The sequence below is a fragment of the Odocoileus virginianus genome, chromosome 10 (genome assembly GCF_023699985.2).
Source record: "Odocoileus virginianus isolate 20LAN1187 ecotype Illinois chromosome 10, Ovbor_1.2, whole genome shotgun sequence".
Lineage (NCBI taxonomy): Eukaryota > Metazoa > Chordata > Mammalia > Artiodactyla > Cervidae > Odocoileus > Odocoileus virginianus.
The window spans coordinates 19,416,873-19,439,567 of NC_069683.1; the positions used below are offsets into that span (position 1 = coordinate 19,416,873).

Sequence of the window (22,695 nt, forward strand, 5' to 3'; positions counted from 1 at the left end):
TTTAGGTTAATAGCTCTGTGTAGTTTTTGTCATGGTCTTTCCCTTTCAACACTCTTTTTTTCTCAAAAATAAATATCTTTCTTCATTTGCTTTGTGATGCTGGTTTAAGTATTAAATGAAACATGTTCACAAAAGGTAACAAATTCAGCCAATGAATTTTCTTGTGATTGCAAGTGATTGTTGTATTGCACACTGCTTTTTTTTTTTTTTTTTGCAGTTTCTGAACACTCCAATCCCTAAACACTTTTTGTCTAGTTATATAGGTGAGAAAAAATGATTATGCCAATACAACCTCTAATATACAGAGCAAGTAATGATCCTCGTGAAGACCATCCATGTTCTCAGAGGATGATATATATGTGGTTCCCAGCCTCAGAATGACAGCCTTCAGTCAGATTGTCAGTTTGGATTCAATCCAGTTAGCTATATTTCACTGAATAGAGGATTTCTTTAATTATAACTCTACAAGATAATTAAAAGTTTAACTGATGACAGCTAAACCCAAAGCAAGGAATGAGAACCACATACATAATTCTAGAATTGATTTGAGATATACTTAGCAAATTATGAATACTACCAACTTCTTACATAAAATTTTAGTCTCTTTTCATCATTATCAGAGTTGTTAAAGGGAGACTGCTTTGGTTACATGTTACTTCTCTGTTTCAGCTTTTGTTTCTTCCAGATTCCACTTCTGTTGCAGATTGTTCTTGTACTATTTAGTCCACACCAGAATAGATTGTTCTCTTCCTCAGGGCACTTGTTCTATTTGAGGAAGGCACTCACTCTTTTATTTATCATGAATTTCTATGAAGATCTTCTCTCTTCAGTATGCTCTGTAACATGTCTACTGGTGGTTTGCTAAATCTGGAAAGAGATTTTTCTGGTCTTTCAAGTGCTTTGTGCAGCCTCTTCTTTCCATTTCTGTGCTATGTTGAGATACAATATATTCAGGTCTTCGTGTTGAATGAGTTACCCCTCATTTGATTCTAACATGAAAAATTGTCCAATGTATTTTTAGCACCAAAGCAGTAGTTTTTGGTGGCAAAATGTACTGGATTGATGTTCAACTTAGTAGTTTATTCCCACCATAATATGAGGTACATCACTTCCTAGAAGCATGAAAAAAAGACTTATTCTTCAGATGGTAAAATAGAGAGTCAAAGACAAATATAATCATCTATCTCAACATTTCCTTCTTTCCCCTACTCTTAATTTAAGCTTTGATTTCTACATTAAGCTCTAATTATTTTCTACAAATCATTTCTAGCAACTCTCAGAGTTATAATTCATGCAACAAAGTAACCTACTGTTTCTCTGTTTCTGATTTTTGTTTCTCAACTCAAGCAGAAGTCCGTTGGATATGTCCACAATAACACCCTTCCCATATTTCCAAACAAAGATTTTTATTATGTGATTTTTTTCTCCCATGCACATCATTCTGGGCTTCCTACTTTGCCTTCCAGCAGTTAGCTTCTAAGTAACCTAGACTTTGGGCTCCCCTGGTGGTTCAGACAGTAAAGAATCCGCCTGCAATGCAAGAGCCATGAGTTTGATTCCTGGTAAAGGAATATCCACTAGAGAAGGGAATGGCAGTCCACTCCAGTTTTCTTGCCTAATTCCATGGACAGAGAAGCCTGGTGGGTTATAGTTCATGGTGTCGCAAAAGAGTTGGATACAACTTAGTGACCACAGAGCAACAGCAACACAACCTAGACTCTAGAACTCAATCAACTTTTTATTTTCTCCATGGCATTACTTATCTGGTTTGAGGTTCTAGTGCTAAAATTTGCTCTCATATCTATTCCCTCCTTTCCACTTTTTTTGCCAAACTTTTTTCCAGATCCTTGTAACAGTTTTTGTATTCTGATTTTCCCCTCTTTTATTGCCTTTCTTCTGGAATGTATTTTCACTTCATATTGCATGCTTCTATGCAGTTAAGTTCCAAAGCACTATTATGGTTACATTTTGCTCTTTCTAAAAAAGAAAAAAAAAATTAAAGTGCTTATAGCAAGGGACAGGAAAAACTTTCTTTAAAGTGCCAGAGAGTGAATACTTCAAGTTTTGCATTATAGGTATGATCTCTGTTACATCTGCTCAAATGTGCCTTTGTGGTGCAAAGGCATGCGTGCATACTTCGTTGCTTCAGGCGTGTCTGACTCTTTGCGAGTCTATGGACTGTAGCCCGCCAGGCTTCTCTGCCCATGAGATTCTTCAGGCAAGGATACTGGAGTGGGTCACCATGTCCTCCTCCAGGGAATCCTTCCCACCCAGGGATAGATATCTCTTATATCTCCTGCCACTGGTAGATGGGCTCTTTACCATCTGGTGCAAAGGCAGTCATCCTTGAGGTGTGTGCTCAGTGATGCCTGACTCTGTGACTTCATGGACTGTAGCCGCCAGACTCCTCTGTTCATGGAATTTTCCAGGCAAGAATACTGGAGTGCCATTTTCTACTCCTGGGGATCTTCCCAACCCAGGGATGGAAACCGAGTCTCCTGAGTCTCCTTCATTGGCAAGTGGACTCTACCACCATGCCACCTGGCAATATCTAAAATCAATGCATATATCCCTGTAAACTGTCTTCACAAAATTAAGAAAGATTTGATCTGTGAACAATTTTGCTGATTGCCACTTGGCATTATGTTAAATTTCTTTTCCACTAAAATATCCTGAAGTAACTTGCCATGATCTAGACATATTTTTTTTTGAAATTTCATGTTTCATTTTCATATTTAATGGGTTTTTATGCACATTGCATTTCTTTCCAATAGATATTTAAAATTAATGTGATATAGAACAATTGATGATAGAAGCTTGTATGAAATATATAACATTTGGGTCTTTTATATTCAGTAAATTCGGGAATATATGTACTCCATTTTAAGAAAAAAATGGCCTGCATACTACAGCTTGACTTTTTATCCTTTCAATAGCACTCATGTTCTTCCTACAATCTTCTTAATACTTTCCTTTCAATGCTTGTTTGCCTATTTGATCTTTAGGTAATCTCTTTTCTCTGTCAGGATCATTGTCATAATCACCTTTTCACTTTTTTTTTTTTTTTTAAGCAAACCTTGGATTGTTTCTTGTACAGAATCTCCTTAATTCACCCAACCAGAGGTAGATTCACCCTCTTCTGAAATCTCATGGACTACTTCTGAAATCTCATGGACTACTTATTTCTCTTTTAACACATTATGCAGTAGAATTAGCATATATTGTTTCTTCAAATTAGACTGCGTGATCCTAAGAAAGACAGGATTTAAGCTCCACAGTGCCTTGTGAAGATTAAGGACTTCCTAAGTACTTATTTTATGAGAGAAGAAAATAAGGTTTGTTCTGAGATAAATGATATCAGCACTGTGGTTGTCTTTCCTACCAATAGTAGGATTATAAGATGAAAGCCTATTTCCATAGAGTCTCTCCTTATTCCTTTTCTCACTTAATCAACATTTTTAAAATATATGTTGGGCATTTTTCTTGACATTAGATTCAATATGTATGAACAGACTGATGAAGTCTCTACCTTCAAAGAAGACGGGGTGACTGAGTCTTGCCGTGGAAGGTAAAATTGTACATATATACATAAAATCAAGCAGTTATATATGTTATAATGAGAAAAAAATTGATGTCACGCTATAGATAGTGACTGGGTGGGTGTCTACTGTTAGATGCTGTGTGAATATCCTATCTGAGGAAATGACAACTGAGCTAAGACCTGGTAAGTAAGGAGGAATGAGATATTCAGAGTTTTGAAAAAAGAGGATTCTAAGAAAAAGGAATCAAATGAAAATAAACATGATATTTTTGAGGAAAAGAAAGAATACTAGAGTATGTGAAGATGAAATATATGTATATATACACATATGTATGTACATGCATGCACATGTGAGTGTTAAGTTGCTTCAGTCTTGTCCGACTCTTTGTGACCCTATGTACTGTAGCTCGGCTGGTCAAGGGATTCACCAGGCAAGAATACTGGAGTGTGTTGCTCTTCCTGGTCCAGACCCAAGGATCAAACCTGTGTCTCCTGTGGTTCCTGCATTGCAGGCTGATTCTTTACCACTGAGCCACGGTAGGGTAAACTTAGGTGGTAGCCTTGATTTGGGAGTCCATGGATTTAGCTATTGGGAGTCCATGGATTTAGCTATTGGGAGAAATAAGATGCCAACTTAGAATTAGGAGGAGATAATACCATGAGCACGTAGTTATACAAAGAGGAGCACTAACTCTGAATAAGCACTTAGATTGTTAGTATCATAAGTTAGTTCAAAATTAGGGCAGTCAAAAAGCCTTTTATATGTATACAACCAAGTCAAAATTGCTTTAAATCCTCTGTAGAACCAATCCAGCTCCAATTGGAATCAGAACTGCTTTTTTTCCCCTCTTCAACTGTAATGTTGATGATTCAGGGTGATCCCCAAGCTATCAAAGCTCCCTGTTGGTGCTCAAAACACATTAAATAATAATGAGAGGAAGTTTGAAGGTGACATCCTTTTAATCCAGTTTACAGAGACAAGTTTGTTCTTGCAATAGCACACCGTGAAATTTTAATAATTTAATAACTTTGTAAAAAAAGAATTTACTTATCTCCAGAGTTCTATCTTTCTCTTTTCCTGACATCTCCTATGGGACTTTTTCAGAAAGGGTATGCTTATTTTAAAGTTAAAATATGTTCAAAGAATGATTCTATGCAGGGAGTAGTAAGGGTGTTTGCTCTGATTCTCAGCTGTGGAGAGACTTCTCATAAGGGAACAGAAGTGTAGGGTTTATGGTAACCTTTCTTTTCCCAGAGATATGTGCATTTCTTGTTGCCTTTGAGGTCAGCACAATAAATTACAGCAACGATAACTTTCAAACTAAAAAAAAAAAAAAAAAGGATTATTATCAATAACTCCTAAAATAAAGCAGATTTTGTCACAGTATCACAATCTTACAGCTTCAACCCAGCAAGGTTTCATAAGACTTGATAATCTTTCTGCTGAAAGGCATGTTTTTCTAGCCACAGTAGTCTCCATGTATTTGTGTATTTGCTCATGAAGGAAAGAACAAGCAAAATGAATACCATATGGATAAAAGGCTGTATACTAAAGATTTGGGTATATTAATGTAAAACCACAAAAGTGCAAATCTATGTTTGAGAAGAGATCTATTTCCCATAAAAAGAAACTGATGCCCTGACTTGGTTCTGTGGAACTCCAGTAGCAAGTTATGTGGTTCTAGGTATATAAATAAATACACAATATGCATATTACACATTTATATGTATAAATATTTACTGTTTTATAGTAACAACAATGAAATAAATGGAGAAAATCTTAGTCTACTCTGTAATTTTCCAGTATAGATATTATTGATATTTTTTAAATGATGGACATTTTCAGTTCAGTCGCTCAGTCATGTCCAACTCTTTGCAACCCTATGAATCACAGCACTCCAGGCCTCCCTGTCGATCACCAACTCCCAGAGTTTACCCAAACTCATGTCCATCAAGTCGGTGATGCCATCCAGCCATCTCATCTTCTGTCGTCCCCTTCTCCTCCTGCCCCAAATCCCTCCCAGCATCAGGGTCTTTCCAATGAGTCAACTCTTCACATGAGGTGGCCAAAGTATTGGAGTTTCAGTTTCAGTGTCAGTCCTTCCAATGATCACCCAGGACTGATCTCCTTTAGGATGGACTGGTTGGATCTCCTTGCAGTCCAATGGTCTCTCAAGAGTCTTCTCCAACACCACAGTTTAAAAGCATCAATTCTTCGGTGCTCAGCTTTCTTAATGCTAAAAACACCCAAGATGTCTAAAGAAGGATTTCTGCCTTTAGGGATACTATAGTTTAGCAAAATAGAAAGTTTTATCAAAACTATAACATATAATAAAATGGACTATAATGAGTCTCTGAAGAAATTGCCCCAGAAAGAAAAATAAACCTGTCAGCAGCTGGACCCACAGTTGTTTTTTATTGTTTTATGGTTATTGCTTTTTATGTCTTATCTAAGAAATTTTTGCCAAAAACATCACAAGGATTTTCTCCTATATGCTCTTCTAGAAGTTGTATAATTTAACTTTAATTTTATGTTTATTATCTATTTTATTTGTATAATACAAAAATTCTTACAGTATTTAACAAAAAAAATCCAAGAACTCCTCAACTTCTAAACCAAAGAACAAACCCTAAAGGATAACTTCTTTAAAAGTAGCACTCCTATATCTTAGTGTTTCTCAGGTGTAAATTTTTTAAATTAAATATTAATAAAATTTTCAATACTTAAATATATGCATGGAGAGAGTGAGACAGATAAAAGGTCAAGACATTTTTTGCATATGGATATCCAGTTATTTTAACACCAATTTTGGAAAAGATTACATTTTCCCCATTGAAGTATCTTGGCATTTTTTGCAAAACTCAATTGGCTATGTAAGAAATGCACAATTTTTGGACACTTCTCGATGTGGGGATATCTAACCTCTTAAAGCAAGAGTCAAAGTCTCTATTTTATCTGCCTGCCTATGGCATCTTTTTTTTTTTTTTTTTTTTTGGATACATGCTACAGAATTTATACCTGAGACCTGCAAAGAGGTTTTATACACAAACAATAGAAGTTTGGTCCCAATCGGCAGGAGGCTGGGGTCAAAACAGGTGATTATTAGCATTTTAAAAAAAATGATCGAGTCTGTCACCATGATCTCCTGGATTTCAATGGTTAAAAGACTTTAAATTATGTTTGCTCATCCAGCAAATCTTTCACTTGTTTATCATAATGGGGTGCTGATAATGTTGGGTGGCCACCTGGCCCTTATTTCCAGTGCCAGGAAGCAGGCACTTGGCAGAGCTGGAGCTAGGAGCACTTTAGTTATAGTCAAATAAAAACTGGACATTTCTTTCTCAGTTTGAAGCTATGAATTAACTCACACAGGGAAAATAAGGAAATGTTTTATCATTTTATGTCAGCTTTGACATCTCAACTGAGATACTTAAACCACTTAGAGCTCACATATAGAAATGCCAACTGAATTGTCATCTGGTATTTTGTCTTTCTTAAATTTTTAAAAGCTAGTATTTCAAAAACTGTATATGCATGGTATACATTTCTCATTTGAATGCAAATGAAAATAAGATCTATTATACCTAGAGGCATTACCTTGGTATCAAAGTCTTATTAAAGTTTTTCTTTTCTTTTTTTTAATTCCCAAAGGAGAGTCATGCAGTTCTAGGTCAACTCAATTGTAATTTGGCCCAAAAGTATTAGCAAAGTCCTAATGATTCTGTTGAAAATTTGGCTATTCTAGCATTTAAATACTATAGCAGCCTAGTATTAAAGAGGCCGAGATCATTAGTTTCAAAATAAATTGGAATGCATACCCTTAATGGCTGTCACAAAGCTCAAGACCATCTTTACAACTGTCATGAAGCAGTATCTGTTTTTCTACAACTGGATTTTCCAGTGCTCTTGGAGAAAAAGTTAGATCCTTAAGTATCCTCTTCTGTTTAGAAAGCTTAAATGTTCCACATTTTCAATGAAGTAAAATCTGAGCTTGTCACCTAGATCCTTTATGATCCTGCTTCATTATCTCATCTAACCATCTTATTCTCCAAGTCCAAGCTTTACATATTTTACATACTACAGACATTAAACAATGTCCTGGGATTCTATTGCAAACCAGTCCATTTTTCTGGTGCAGTATCATTCTATGTCTTGTAATACTTTTCTTACATTGGGTTTGTGTGACTAAATTTTAAAACACTAAATGTGCTTAGTCGCTCAGTCGTGTCTGACTCTTTGTGACCCCATGGACTGTAGCCTGCTAGGCTCCTCTGTCCATGGGAATTCTCCAGGCAAGAATACTCTAGTGGCTTGCCATTTTCTTCTCCAGAAAATCTTCCCAACCGAAGGACTGAACCCAGGTCTCCCACATTGCAGAAGGATTCTTTGCCATGTGAGCCACCACGGAGGCCCAAAACACCAAATGGTATAGGGCTAATCTCAAATGGATACTGAGTCCAAAATTATTAAATTCATTACTTTCCATAGCAAGTGACCTATCTCAGTAGTTCACTTTTTTATAGTACTTATTTTATTCAGCCTCAGCATTTTCATGTGGATATATATGTAATTTTTAAATTTTAATGGTATATTTCATTTTACCTAACATACATAAAATAACCATTTCAACTTGTAACTTTTTTTTCATTTGCTTAGTGTGTGTTCTTATTTTTATTTATTTGTAATGTTTTTTATTGTAAAAGTCACATGATATAAAAAGCATTATTTTAAATGTCTGTCATTTTTATCTGAATTTCTTGAAATCATGATCCATAACTCAATTATAAATCAGTACCTATCTCAGATCACAATACCTATATCAAGGTTTTGGTTATAGTAGTGAAAGAGTCAATTCCTAGGCAGGTTGATAAGAAGTCCGGGGAGTCCCCAAGGAGGAGAGAGGGGTCTAGGGTTCCCAAAGAGGAGAAAGGGGTCTGAAATTATCAAGGAGGAGAGGACAAAAAAAAAAGGAAAATTTTTTCTTTACATCCCTTAGTCTCATAAAAAGTTTTCTTTTTTTTTTTTTCTTTAAGACTTGAACTGATGATTACACAACAAATAACTCAATTTAAATTCTGTACTAAGGATTATATAGCAACAATGTATTCCACTTGAGGACAGTCTCTCCTTCTTGAAAACCTGATTAATTCTGTTATCTTAGAATGTACATTATGAAAGTGGGTCTGGTAAGATCTTTCTGTTATTAGTTCTAATCCTGTCATCTTAAAATGTGAATTGTGGGAGTGGGTTTAATAATATCTTTACAATCATGAGACTTTTTTTGATTTACTGTAATAACCAATTAAAAAAGTGTATAACTCCTTTGCTTAGACTAATGAGGGGGGCACTCTCCATCCCCCTTCCAATGTCTATGTTGGAAGATTTCCCTGTCCCTTTTTCACTTCAATAAAACTCTGCTACACTAAAGTTCTTGAGTGATCAAGCCTAGTCCCTGGTCCAGAAGTTAAATCTTCTTCAGATACATCACTTACCATAAGCTATCAGTAGGTGCCTACTGAAAGTATGGCAGAATAAAGAAAAAATTAGTAACTTTCCAACTTGAAAAATCCACACTAGAAGAAAAATGAAAGAGAAATTAAGGAAACAATTCCATTTACCATTGCAATGAAAATAATAAAATACTTAGGAATAAATCTACTTAAAGAAACAAAAGAACTATATATATGTATGTATATGTATATTTATATATATATATATAAAACTATAAAACAATGAAGAAAGAAATCAAAGATGACACAAATAGATGGAGAAATATACCATGTTTATGGATTGGAAGAATCAATATAGTGAAAATGAGTATACTACCCAAAACAATCTATATAGATTATAGATAGAAATTATATAGAAATACCTAAAAATTGCCTATAGATTGAAATCCCTATCAAGGTATCAATGGTATTTTTCACAGAACTAGAACAAATAATTTCACAATTTGTATGGAAATACAAAAAAACCTCAAATAGTCAAAGCAATCTTGAGAAAAAAGAATGGAACTGGAGGAATCAGCTTGCCTGATTTCAGGCTATACTACAAAGCTACAGTCATCAAGACAGTATGGTATTGGCACAAAGACAGAAATAGATCAATGGAACAAAATAGAAAGCCCAGAGATAAATCCACGCACCTATGGACACCTTATCTTTGACAAAGGAGGCAAAAATATACAATAAAGAAAAAGTCTCTTTAACAAGTGGTGCTGGGAAAACTGGTCAGCCACTTGTAAAAGAATGAAACTAGAACACTTTCTAACACCATACACAAAAATAAACTCAAAATGGATTAAAGATCTAGCATAAGGCCAGAAATTATAAAACTCTTAAAGGAAACCATAGGCAAAACACTCTCTGACATAAATCACAGCAGGATCCTCTATGACCCACCTCCCAGAGTAATGGGACTAAAAGCAAAAATAAATAATGGGACCTAATTAAACTTAAAAGCTTTTGCACAACAAAGGAAACTATAAGCAAGGTGAAAAGACAGCCTTCAGAATGGGAGAAAATAATAGTAAATGAAGCAACTGACAAAGAATATCAAAAATTGAAAAGCAGCTCACACAGCTCAATACCAGAAAAATAAATGACCCAATCAAAAAATGGGCCAAAGAACTAAACAGACATTTCTCCAAAGAAGACATACAAATGGCTAACAGACACGTAAAAAGATGCTTAACAAACATCACTCTTTATCAGAGAAATGCAAATCAAAACCACAATGAGGTACCATTACAGGCCAGTCAGGATGGCTGCTATCTAAAAGTCTACAAGCAATAAATGCTGGAGAGGGTGTGGAGAAAAGGGAACCCTCTTACACTGTTAGTGGGAATGCAAACTAGTACAGCCACTATAGAAAGCAGTATGGAGATTCCTTTAAAAACTGGAAATAGAACTCCCATATGACCCAGCAATCCCTCTGCTGGGCACACACCCTGAGGAAACCAGAATTGAAAGAGACACGTGTACCCCAAATATTTATTGCAGCACCGTTTACAATAGCCAGGACATGGAAGCAACCTATATGCCCATCAGCAGATGAATGGATAAGAAAGCTGTGATACATATACACAATAGAATATTACTCAGCTATTAAAAAGAATGCATTTGAATCAGTTCTAATGATGTGGATAAAACTGGAGCCTATTATACAGAATGAAGTAAGTCAGAAAGAAAAACACCAATACAGTATATTAATGCATATACATGGAATTTAGAAAGATGGTAACAATGATCCTATATGCAAGACAGGAAAAGAGACACAGATGTAAAGAACAGACTTTTGGACTCTGTGGGAGAAGGCGAAGGTGGGATGATTTGAGAGAATAGCATTGAAACATGTATATTAACATATGTGAAATAGGTCACCAGTCCAGGTTCGATGCATGAGACAGGGCGCTCAGGGCTTGTTCACTGGGATGACCCAGAGGGATGGGATGGGGAGGGAGGTAGAAGGGATTGAGGGACACACGTACACCCATGGCTGATTCATGTGAATGTATGCAAAGACCACCTCAATATTGTAAAGTAATTACCCTCCAGTTAAAATAAATGCATTAATTAAAAGTAAATCCACACTAGAAATGTTCTAGGTACTGCTTCAAACCTAATTCACAAATCTTTCTATTTCTAGCCATCAATCATTTCTGAAACTGACAGCCTCCCATTTTAATAACTCAATATTAAGTTCCCCTAAATGAAGCATATGCATTAATCAGCATCTAATATGAATAACATCTGGCATGGCTTTGCTAGTGATTCAATTTCACTGTTAAGGTTCAACACTCTAGAGTCTTACTACAATAAAAATTCCTCTTGTAAAACACTTCAGTGGGTCATGGTTGGTAATGTAACTATTCCAATCAATCTCCCCTATCTAAGTGCTTCTTTCCATGAAATATGCAAAGCGAAAATATGTTATCCTCCTTTTCTAAGCACTGGTGTTGGAGTGAAATATTGCTTTATATTTCAGATTGCATTTCTATGTTGCTTTCTGGGAAAAAAAAAAAAGTATCTCATAGGAATCCAACTTTTTTTTTTTTTTTCTGTTATAGACAATCAACAACTATTCATCTAATAGCAAAGGGATTGGTAGCAAGAAAAGTTCCAATTATTGTCAAAGTTATCCATGTGCAAGTGGCTGAAATGGAGAATTTAATTTTAATTCTTTGAGGCATTACTTTCAGCATATACATTGTAAGCTATGAGGTTTGTGTGCAAGTATTCTTGGAATCACTTGTCAGATCCTTGAATGTTGAATATTCTGAAAAGGAATCACATTGGTGGTAGTATGTTGTTATTTAGAATATTTGGAGGGAAGTTTTTATTACAGAAAATATATCCTAAAATAGGAAAAACATGGAAATTTCAGTATTTGATAATATTAATAAGTGACAGAAAACCTCTGTTTAGAGTATAAAAAAAAAAAAAAACCTTCTCTTTGAAGATAAGAAAACTTTATGCTTACATGATCCTTTATATTTTTTTAAAAAATAAATAAGGAATCATAAATGTTTACAGCCCAAAACCTTTTAAAGTTTGATCACAGTACTTTTCATGAGGGGAGCAAGAGGATTAGAGAGTATGTGGTGGTATTTGTAGTGAAGTACAAAGAAAATAAGATGGTTTTTGTAATAAATGGTAAATAACTCAAACTGATCCCTAAACTCCACCCTCAATGCAGGAGACCTGTGTTCAATCCATGGTTTCGGAAGATCCCCTGAAGGAGGGCATGGCCACCCATTGCAGTATTCTCACCTGGAGAATCCCCATGGACAGGGGAGCCTGGCGGGTTACAGTCCATGGAGTCTCAAAGAGTAGGACGTGACTGAGTGACTAAGCTCAGCACAGTGAAGGCAGAACCCATGAGTACCGCGTATTTTAACAGACTCACTAGTTCTAATGTAAGATGTATCAATTTTCATTTACATGCTATTTATTAACATTTATTCCTTGGGAAAACATATATTTATATAGTGAACTTTTTCAAATATTCTATAGCAAAATGATTTTCTAACGTTTATTTTTTTCATAAAGAGCTGTTTTTTAAACTATTGATTTTTCTCTCACAGAGAATTTTCTGGAACTTTGATCTTTGGTTTTGAAGATAATTTTGTATCTGAGAAAAATATTTTTATTGATACCTAGTATTTACTTTATATTTGTGCAAAGTAGGCTGACACTTACATTTTCATCACCCATTTGGTATTTTCTTCTGGCAATTTTTATACATAGCTTCTTGCATCCTTTCTAATTTATCTGAATGAAGAAATTGACCAACTAGATTTTAAACTGCTATTTCCAGCCACTTAATCAGATGTCATACTGAAAAGAGGTTCAGAGTGTAATAAAAATATGTATAAATATCTATTATTTATTGGGTGTATACTATGGGCAAAATACAATATTAGATATATTTTACACTGAATTGTTTAATTCTTAAAAGAAAACATTGTGAAGTGTATCCTAACATCCCCATTTTTTTGACTGGAATGATTAACTGATGTTTAAAAGTTTAAATAATAGTAGTTGCTCAATAACTATTATTTTATATATTAAATATACATATATATTATATGTATATAATAATAGATATATTAATGAGTGAAAATGAGCAAATAATGAGCAAATGGATGAATATATAAACTTGCTCATAGTGACTCACATAGAATAAAGTAGAATTAGAATTTGGATCCAATCTGGAGTATACTACAGAGAGCACAGATTTTCTTTAAAAGATCTTACCCTGTACTTACAGTTGCTTGCAACTGCAAAGTAGTACTTTGGAAAATAAATATAGACAAATTCTTCAATTCAAAAAGGGCTCTGTCACTGGGTGTTACCTTGAGTGAACAATTAATCTGCCCTGAGCTTTTCATGTCATGTGTGTAAGGCTGTCAGCTTTGTAAAAGAACTCAATGAAATAATTTAAGTAAATTAGTAAAAACAAAACAAAAATAAAGATGTTATGTTAATGACTTTGATGTCAATTAAATTGTGTTCCAAATGGGACTATAAAATATGTTCCAAGTAGGACAGTAAAAATACTAGATCTGCTAGTAAGAGCCATATCCCCAACTTTATCCCAAGAGAAGTCTTAAAATGTCTAAATCCTCTAGAGATATGAGTACACTCCAGAATATCCTGGCTACAAAGAACAAAAGTTGTATCTGCATGGTTTATGGCCCACTCCATTAACAACATGGACCACCTGGGTGAAAAAGTTAGTACTTGTATTTTAGGACTTATCCCAGTAAACTAAATCAGAGCTACTGCCTAGGTGATGATTTAGAGTCCCCAAAGGCTCTCTGTTTCTTCATTTTATTCTCATCCTCTCCCTCTTCTTCCTTCCTTTCCTCTTCCCTTCCCTCCCCTTCCAGCCTCTTGCCTCTCAAACCTTCTCCCTTCTCTTTTTGGAGAATGGAAGAAGGAATTCTCCAACTCCATGATGGCCATCTCTACTGTACTTTCTAAGTAACATACTGTTCTTCAGACTACCTCATAATGAGGGGTACTATTATTTCCTACAAAAGTTCAAAATCATAAATAATCTCTGACCATGGTCCTATACTGTACTACTCTTGTCCTGTCCCTTCACTTGGACCATTCTTCATTCTCAATAAAGCTTCAGTTAATCAATCTGTTCCAGTTATTTCAAATCATTAGCCCTGCTCCCCTTTCACTTACATTTCTATCCAATCTGGGTCAAGGGTTCAAGAAATCTGAAATTTGACAAACATTACTCCTTCCTTCAAATTCTCAATTTCCTTGACACCCTAATGCTTTCTTCTCTCTACTCCTGGGCACTGATAATGCAGTTCTTCTACTCCCTGACCTTAGGCACTGAGTGTTACTGAGGAAATTCATGCTATTAAATTTAGTAGGGTTCCATTATCACTTAATTTTTAAAAAATGCCCATTCCTCAGAATGATTTGTCTAAGGCTACTCCTCTCCTTTAAACTCTCAACCTTCTAGGTCCATCCATGATGCTGAAAATGACAGTATTTCATTCTTTTCAGTGGCTGAGTAATATTACCTTGTCATACTGAGTGAAGTAAATCAGACAGAGAAGAAAATATATCATTGGTGTCTCTTTTATGTGGGATCTAAAAAGAAATGATACAAGTGAACTTAATGAACTATTTACAAAACAGAGAAAGATTCATAGACTTAGAGAGCAAACTTACGGTTGTCAGAGGGGAAAGATGGGAGAGGGTGGTAAGGGATAGTTAGGGAGTTTGGGATCAACATGTACATGCTGATATATTTATTTATTTATTATTTTTTTCTGATACACTTAAAATAGACAACCAACAGGCCCTACTGTACAGCACATGGAACTCTGCTCATCTTTTAGTGTGTTTTTCTGGCTATTTATATGTCTTCTTAGGAAAATATATGTTTTGGTCTTCTGCTCATTTTTTAATTGAGTTGTTTTTTTCATTCTTGAGTTGTATGAGTTCTTTACATATTTTGAATATTACTGCTTATTGGATACATGATTTTCAAATATCTTCTCCCACTTGGTAGGTTGTCTTTTCAAGTTGTTGGTGGTTTTCTTTTCTGTGCAGACCTTTTTAGTTTGATTTAGCTCTGTTTATTACTTTTATATACATATATATACATGTAAAATTAAATGCTACCCAATTCTAAAAAAAATAAAGATGTAATCATACCAATTATGACAATGTAGATGGTACTTGAGGGTATTATGCTAAGTGAAATCTGTCACACAAAACCAAATACTGTAGGATTTTACTTATATGTAGATATTAAACAATGACAACAAAAAAATAAGTGATCAAACCAGACAAAAACAAACAGGTAGATCCAGAGAACAGAGTAGTGATTACCAGACAGAGAGGATAAAAAGGGTTAAGGGAGTCAACTGTATGGTGATGGATGAAAACTATACTTTTGGTGGTAATTTCTATAGTGTATACAGAGGTCAAAATATAATATTGCAACACCTGAAACATATAATGCTATAAACCCAAGTTACCTCAGGTTTTTAGAAAAAAGTTGCTAGTAACATCCCACACCTCATTTCTTGCTGCTTATACTACATCTTTTAGTCACCGTCATCAGTTTTTGAGCAGATGAGGCTAACGGCACTTGTACGGTCTAAGCCTGTGTACTCCGGATTTTGCCTGATTCACTTTAAGATTCAGTCTAAGAACCTGTTGTATCTAAAGTGAGCACTGCCTGTGGGTAAATTAAAGCAAACAAAAATATGTGAAGATGGAGGCTTTCTTAAAATAAAGCATGCTGGTGAAAACAGTAACTAAGGCAACAGCAGTATTCAACAACTGGCCAGTAGAAACTTTAGAATGTCGCCTTAAAGAAGTCTTCCAATTATTTTGCAACTGATTTGACTAGGGCACATTCAGGAAGAGAGAACTGACAATCTATTATCCTAACTGTTTCTGCCATATTCAAGAATATTGTTTTGGATTATATCAACCTAAATCTGACAACTCTCTCTGTCATGTATTTATGTCACTCTGAAGGAATTCACACATGTAATAGTTTACTGAAATTTTTGTGTATATGTTCCTCTCTCCAACTGGATTTTAATTTCCATAAAGGCATCTTATTTAACCCTGATATTGTAGCATATAACAGTTTCTGTTATATGCTAATTTCTGTAGTAAAAACTAAGAGATTATATTTGCCATCTTATTTTGTCCCTGCTAACTTGTGTGAATATAGATAGGCATTATTTTTCCCTGGTTCTCAGATCCTGATATAAAAATGGAAATTTTGTGTAATTATTTTATAGTGATTTTTAGTAAATAGTAAAAATGTATTATGAAAAAAATTCTGATGATTTAATTGATGAATTAAATTATAAAATATAATCTTAAATGTGCCCAGTTTTCCATTAGAATCTGCTCTTTGTAACTAAACATTTTTCATCAACAATAAATAGCACATGTTGTGCAGGGGAGATAATATAATTTGAACATTAAGAAACTGATTCTTGATAAACTCTGCTCAAGAGACTGACTGGATTCAAATCTTGGTTCTGCCACTTACTAGTTTTGGCAAGTTAACAAATATCATTTTGCCTCACTTCTCTCATCTATAAAGGATAAAACAATAATATTATTTTGTAGTGAAAATTAAATAGGAAGATATAAATAAAGTATTTCACATGCACCTGATATATCGAAAAGCCTCATTACATAGTACTATTTCATTGCATGTTATTTTAATTTGAACAGTTTTGGATATTTGCTGGGGCAAGTTTTTATGTATCATATCACCTTGAAGAATTATAAGCTTCCATTTTCTTGAGCAGACTCACAAAGTAACATGCTTTCCATCTTTGGAAGAATTCATAAATAAGTTGCCTATTGGCTAAGAGTTAAACTGTAAAAGACATTCCTGCATTGTTTCAAGATTGGTCTAAATGGTTTCTAAGAGTTCTTGTTGTTCTAAAAATCTAGGATATTTGGGGGGCTTCCCTGGTGGCTCAAGGGTAAAGAACCTAACCGCCAAGGTAGAGATGTGGGTTAGATCCCTGGATGGAGATCCTCTGGAGAAGAAAACGGCAACCCACTCCAGTATTGTCTGGAAAATCCCATGGACAGAGGGGCCTGGTGGACTACAGCCCATGGGTCACGAAGAGTCAAACACAACTAAGGAACTGAGCCCAAGCATGAAGATATTATTTTTAAACAACATAAAACCCCTGGCATGCATTATAAATGGAGAAAGTAATACACAATTTTCAGTGGGAGAGCTGAAGGGGGAGTTGTTCCATCCCCTGTTTGGTGTTTCAGCTTAAGTTGATGACATCACATCTTTTATTTTTTTTAATTTTTTTTCCAGTTAAATAGATAAAAATGTCTTTATTTCTAAAACATGGACTTAACTACACCCATGGTGTGCTAAGCTTGTTTTGGAATCATCTTGCAGCTCCAAGTAAAACCAGGCCAGTGGAGGAACAGTCGGGGCTATTGGTTCCGGGCACCAAGGTGTCACTACTTCAGTGATTCAATCCACACAGTTATTCTCCAGATGTTTTTTTTTTTTTCATTTATTTTTATTAGTTGGAGGCTAATTACTTCACAGCATTGCAGTGGGTTTTGTCATACATTGACACGAATCAGCCATGGAGTTACATGTATTCCCCATCCCGATCCCCCCCTCCCACCTCCCTCTCCACCTGATTTCTCTGGGTCTTCCCAGTGCACCAGGCCCGAGCACTTGTCTCATGCATCCCACATTACATTTTTTAATTGCTGCCTTCAGTTCAGTTCAGTCACTCAGTTGTGTCCGACTCTTTGCGACCCCATGAATTACAGCATGCCAGGCCTCCCTGTCCATCACCAACTCCCGGAGTTTACTCAAACTCATGCCCATTGAGTCGGTGATGCCATCCAGCCATCTCATCCTCTGTTGTCCCCTTGTCCTCCTGCCCCCAATCCCTCCCAGCATCAGGGTCTTTTCCAATGAGTCAGCTCTTCGCATGAGGTGGCCAAAGTATTGGAGTTTCAGCTTCAGCATCAGTCCTTCCAATGAACACCCAGGACTGATCTCCTTTAGGATGGACTGGTTGGATCTCCTTGCAGTTCAAGGGACTCTCAAGAGTCTTCTCAAACACCACAGTTCAAAAGCATCAGTTCTTCAGTGCTCAGCTTTCTTCACAGTCCAACTCTCACATCGATACATGACCACTGGAAAAGCCATAGCCTTGACTAGACAGACCTTTGTTGGCAAAGTAATGTCTCTGCTTTTTAATATGCTATCCAGGTTGGTCATAACTTTCCTTCCAAGGAGTAAGCGTCTTTTAATTTCACAGCTGCAATCACCATCTGCAGTGATTTTGGAGCCCCCAAAAATAAAGTCAACCATTGTTTCCACTGTTTCCCCATCTATTTCCCATGAAGCGATGGGACCAGATGCCATGATCTTAATTTTCCAAATGTTGAGCTTTAAGCCACCTTTTTCACTCTCCTCTTTCACTTTCATCAAGAGGCTTTTTAGCTCCTCTTCACTTTCTGCCATAAGGGTGGTGCCATCTGCCTATCTGAGGTTATTGATATTTCTCCAGGCAATCTTGATTCCAACTTGTGCTTCTTCCAGCCCAGTGTTTCTCATGATGTACTCTGCATACAAGTTAAATAAGCAGGGTGACAATATACAGCCTTGACATACTCCTTTTCCTATTTGGAACCAGTCTGTTGTTCCATGTCCAGTTCTAACTGTTGCTTCCTGACCTGCATATAGGTTTTTCAAGAGCAGGTCAAGTGGTCTGGTATTCCCGTTGGTGCCTTACAGAGCTCCAGTTCATCATGCCTTGCAGATTCTCTGGCATAGGTCTATTTCATCTATCAATTTCTCTCCTACTATTTTACTTTGCTGAAATTTGAAAGTGAAAGTGAAAGTCACTCAGTTGTGTCCCAGTCTTTGCCACCCGATGGACTATACAGATTAAGGGATTCTCCAGGCCAGAATACTAGAGTGGGTAGCCATTCCCTTCTCCAAGCGGTCTTCTCCACCCAGGGATCAAACCCATCTCCCACATTGCAGGAGGACTCTTTACCAGCTGAGCCACAGGGGAATGCTAGTTGCTGTTAATGGCTAAGTTGTGTCAGACTCTTTGCGACCCCATGGACTAAAGCCCACCAGTCTCCTCTGTCCATGGAATTCTCCAGGCAAGAATACTGGATTGGCTGGCCATTCCCTTCTCCAGGGGATCTTTCCTGAATCAGGGTCTTCTGCATTTCAGGCGGACTGTTTACTGTCTGAGGCACCAGGGGAAGCGCGTTTTACTCTGATATGATACCATATTATATGCTAACTCCTTGCTTAAAAGAACAGTCTTTGTCCTTATATCTTTAGGTTCATAAGTACCTCTCGCCAGTTTGAAATTTGCATTTTCATGGTTTGCCTCTAACTTAGTTATCCAGATAGTGATGGACTACTTGAGGAGAAAGCATCAAATGCAGATTATATGGCCATATTTAAGGGAAAATACTTCAGGAGTGGAGTATCTTTTTACTTTGTGCTTTAAAAAAAAATTAAGATAAAATACATTATTTTTTAAATGGCATTATCTCTATACAGGAATTCCAACTGATAGTCATTAATAAGAAGTACAAAAAAGTTTGGGGTTGCTATACATGCAATACCATATATAAAATAGATAATCAAGAACCTACTGTATAGCACAGGGAACTTTACCCAACATTCTGTATAGTCTATATGGGAAAAGAATCTGAAAGAAATGGATATATGCATAACTGAATCATGTTGCTATACACCTGAAACTAACATAGTGTTATAAATCAATGATAATTCAATGTAAAATAAATATTAAATTAAAAATAACTTTTAAAGAAATTAGTAAAATTAAGTTATTGTTTTCATTTGGTAAAAGAAGTTTAATTGTGCAAATTTGATGTCATTTGTGTCATTCCTGGGGGCTTCCAAGGTGGCCTTCACAGTAAAGAACCCATCTGCCAATGCAGGAGACATAGAAGATGAGAGTTTGATCTCTGGGTGGGAAAGATCCCCTGCAGGAAGGCCTGGTAACTCACTCCAGTATTTTTGCCTGGAGAATCCCATGTACAGAGGAGCCTGGTGAGCTATAGTCCATAGGGTCGTAGAGTCAGACACGACTGAAGTGACTTAGTGTGCACACACATGTCATTCCTGAGTTTTAATGTTTGTCTCTTGATTTGAACTGAGTCAATTTAATGTTCTCCTTCTCCCTCTCCATAGAACAGGAGCTGAGGCTTATGTTGCCCTGTTATTTAGAAGGGACATCCTGCACTGCCTGCTGTTCCTTGTCCATTTCAGCCTCTGTTCGATCATAAAGCAGAAGGCCCGTCTCATTGTCCAATGTTGTCCTCTAGTGATGTCCATGGTCCAAGCATCTCTTCACTCTTCAGATGCATAAAATCCTCATCCTACATATGAGCTTCAGTTAAATTAGCCTCAAGGCTAGGGTAAAGTTTGTGGATAGTAATGGGAACAGGGTTCATTCTCAGGACTCCAGACAGTTTCCAATCTAGTCACATTCTACTACTTCTCACTCTATAGTCCCTTTGAGTTTGAATTAACTTCATAATGTTTAGCCTTGTTTTCTCATTCTATTTCTGTTTAGTTGATAAACTTAATTTCACCTTTCTTTAGATTCTGACTCCTAATCTTCCCAAGTCAAGCCATTTGGAATTCAGAAGAATAAAATAGCATTTCTCTTTCAAGTTCCTAGCTCTTAGAAGAATTTTCTTAAATGTAGATTTTAAGACACTTTTTTTCTTCATATCAGTTTAACAATGTCTACTTAAGATCTCAAAAGTTCATACATAATATGCAAAATATTAGGCAGAGGATAAGTTTAGAGATACTGTAGGAAACTGAACTAGGAAAAGTGAGATTTTGGTGACATTTTCAATCACATAGTTGAAGTAAACAGGTAATGAAGTTACTGTCAGCCAGAAGGGACAGGTGGCAGCTTCTATCTATTATAGAAAGATAAAGTGAAGTTGGTTGGGCATCAGTGAATCATGTTTCATTGTTCTATTATTCTTAGCTGTTCCTTGAAAAAGGAATTTATTATTTTTTTTTAAGAATTAGAAGAAGAAAAATTCAATTTAACCAGCATATAATTAAGTTGTGCTAACATTACTATTTATTCTCTTTTCCTCACATTTTACTACCAAAACTTGTAACATTAATTCAAGATCCAGATTGTTTGAAGCAGCATCACCACTTGGTACAACTTCCTAGGTTGGTTGCAAGAAGTTTCTGGCTTAAATAATTATCCTCTCCCTCCCCTCTTCTTACTCTTCCTCCTTCTTTTTAATACAAAATTATCATCAGACTATGGGAGAAGGAACTGGCAACCACTCCAGTATTCTTGCCTGGAGAATCCCATGGATGGAGAAGCCTGGTGGGCTACAGTCCACAGGGTCGCAAAGAGTCAGACATGACTGAGCGACTTCACTTTCACTTTTCACTTTATGGGATTGTTAGTCATTCTGAAAAATATAAATATCCTGCTCTTTTCTTTGGAGGAAAATGTGGGATAAAGATGATCACAGGAAGGTTAAGCTTTACTATTGTGCTGTTAGAACTACAGTTGAGACCCAATATTATGTGTGGCTTTGACATCTGGGGAAATTGGGAGGATCTGCAATTGACTAACTTTAAGATCTCCTTTTCATTCTGTTCCCATGGATAAAATAACTCAGCTAAACAAACCTTATTATCAAAGGGATCAGTTACACTTCCTGCTCATCCCTGAAAGCCAGTTCTCAGCTCCCTTCCAACCTGCAGAATGAATCAGACAAGCCCATTGTAGCCTCCCCAAGAACAAAGGATACTTTACTCTCTTACCATGACAAAGCCTGATTCCCACAGCACCTGACAGTCCACTCTGTTCCTAAGTACCATCCAAGTGTGTTTCGCTGTGTCCTCCTTCTCCACTGTGAGTATTTGTGGCTAATAAGCTGCTGTGGATTTGTATTCATCTAGTCAAATGCTGTGTGTTTGGCCCTCCCCATAACTCTAGGGTAGGAAGTTCTCTGTCACCAAAAGAGTGCAGAGATGATTAAAACAATTGCTTTGTTCATTTACTCAAAAACCTATTTAGTGACTCAGGTTGTTTAGGCATTCAGCCAAGTACTTTGTGCTGGCATTTAATCCTCTTGACAGCCCTTCAAGAGGGCTGCCATTATTTCCATTTCACAAGTAACAAAACTCAGAGAGGTTAAATAGTTTGCCCAAAGTTACAGAGAAAGTAAGATTGAGCCCAGGTTCTCCTCTCAATTTAATGCTCTTTTCATTACCTTATATTAGCTCTAATAAAGATAAGCTTACTTATCTAAAAATGCAAGGAGGCTTCCCTGGTGGCTCAGATGGTAAAGCGTCTGCCTACAGTGCGGGAGACCCAGGTTCGATCCCTGGGTTGGGAAGATCCCCTGGAGAAGGGAATGGCAACCCACTCCAGTACCCTTGCCTGGAGAATACCATGGACAGAGGAGCCTGGCAGGCTACAGTCCATGGGGTCGCAAAGAGTCGGACACAACTGAGTGACTTCCCTTGCTCACTTGCTATTTATCTAAAAATGCAAGGAAGTATAGGGTAACAAGTTTGCCATGAAACAGGGGAAAAAAAAATA

At 36.3% G+C, this 22,695-nt stretch overlaps 1 non-coding gene across 1 annotated transcript; it reads left to right on the plus strand.

Annotated features, from left to right (window-relative positions):
* Positions 1-22,417: 22,417 nt before the first annotated feature.
* Positions 22,418-22,489, plus strand: TRNAC-ACA (transfer RNA cysteine (anticodon ACA)). Its single transcript has one exon. It is a non-coding gene; the product is annotated as a tRNA-Cys (tRNA).
* Positions 22,490-22,695: the final 206 nt, after the last annotated feature.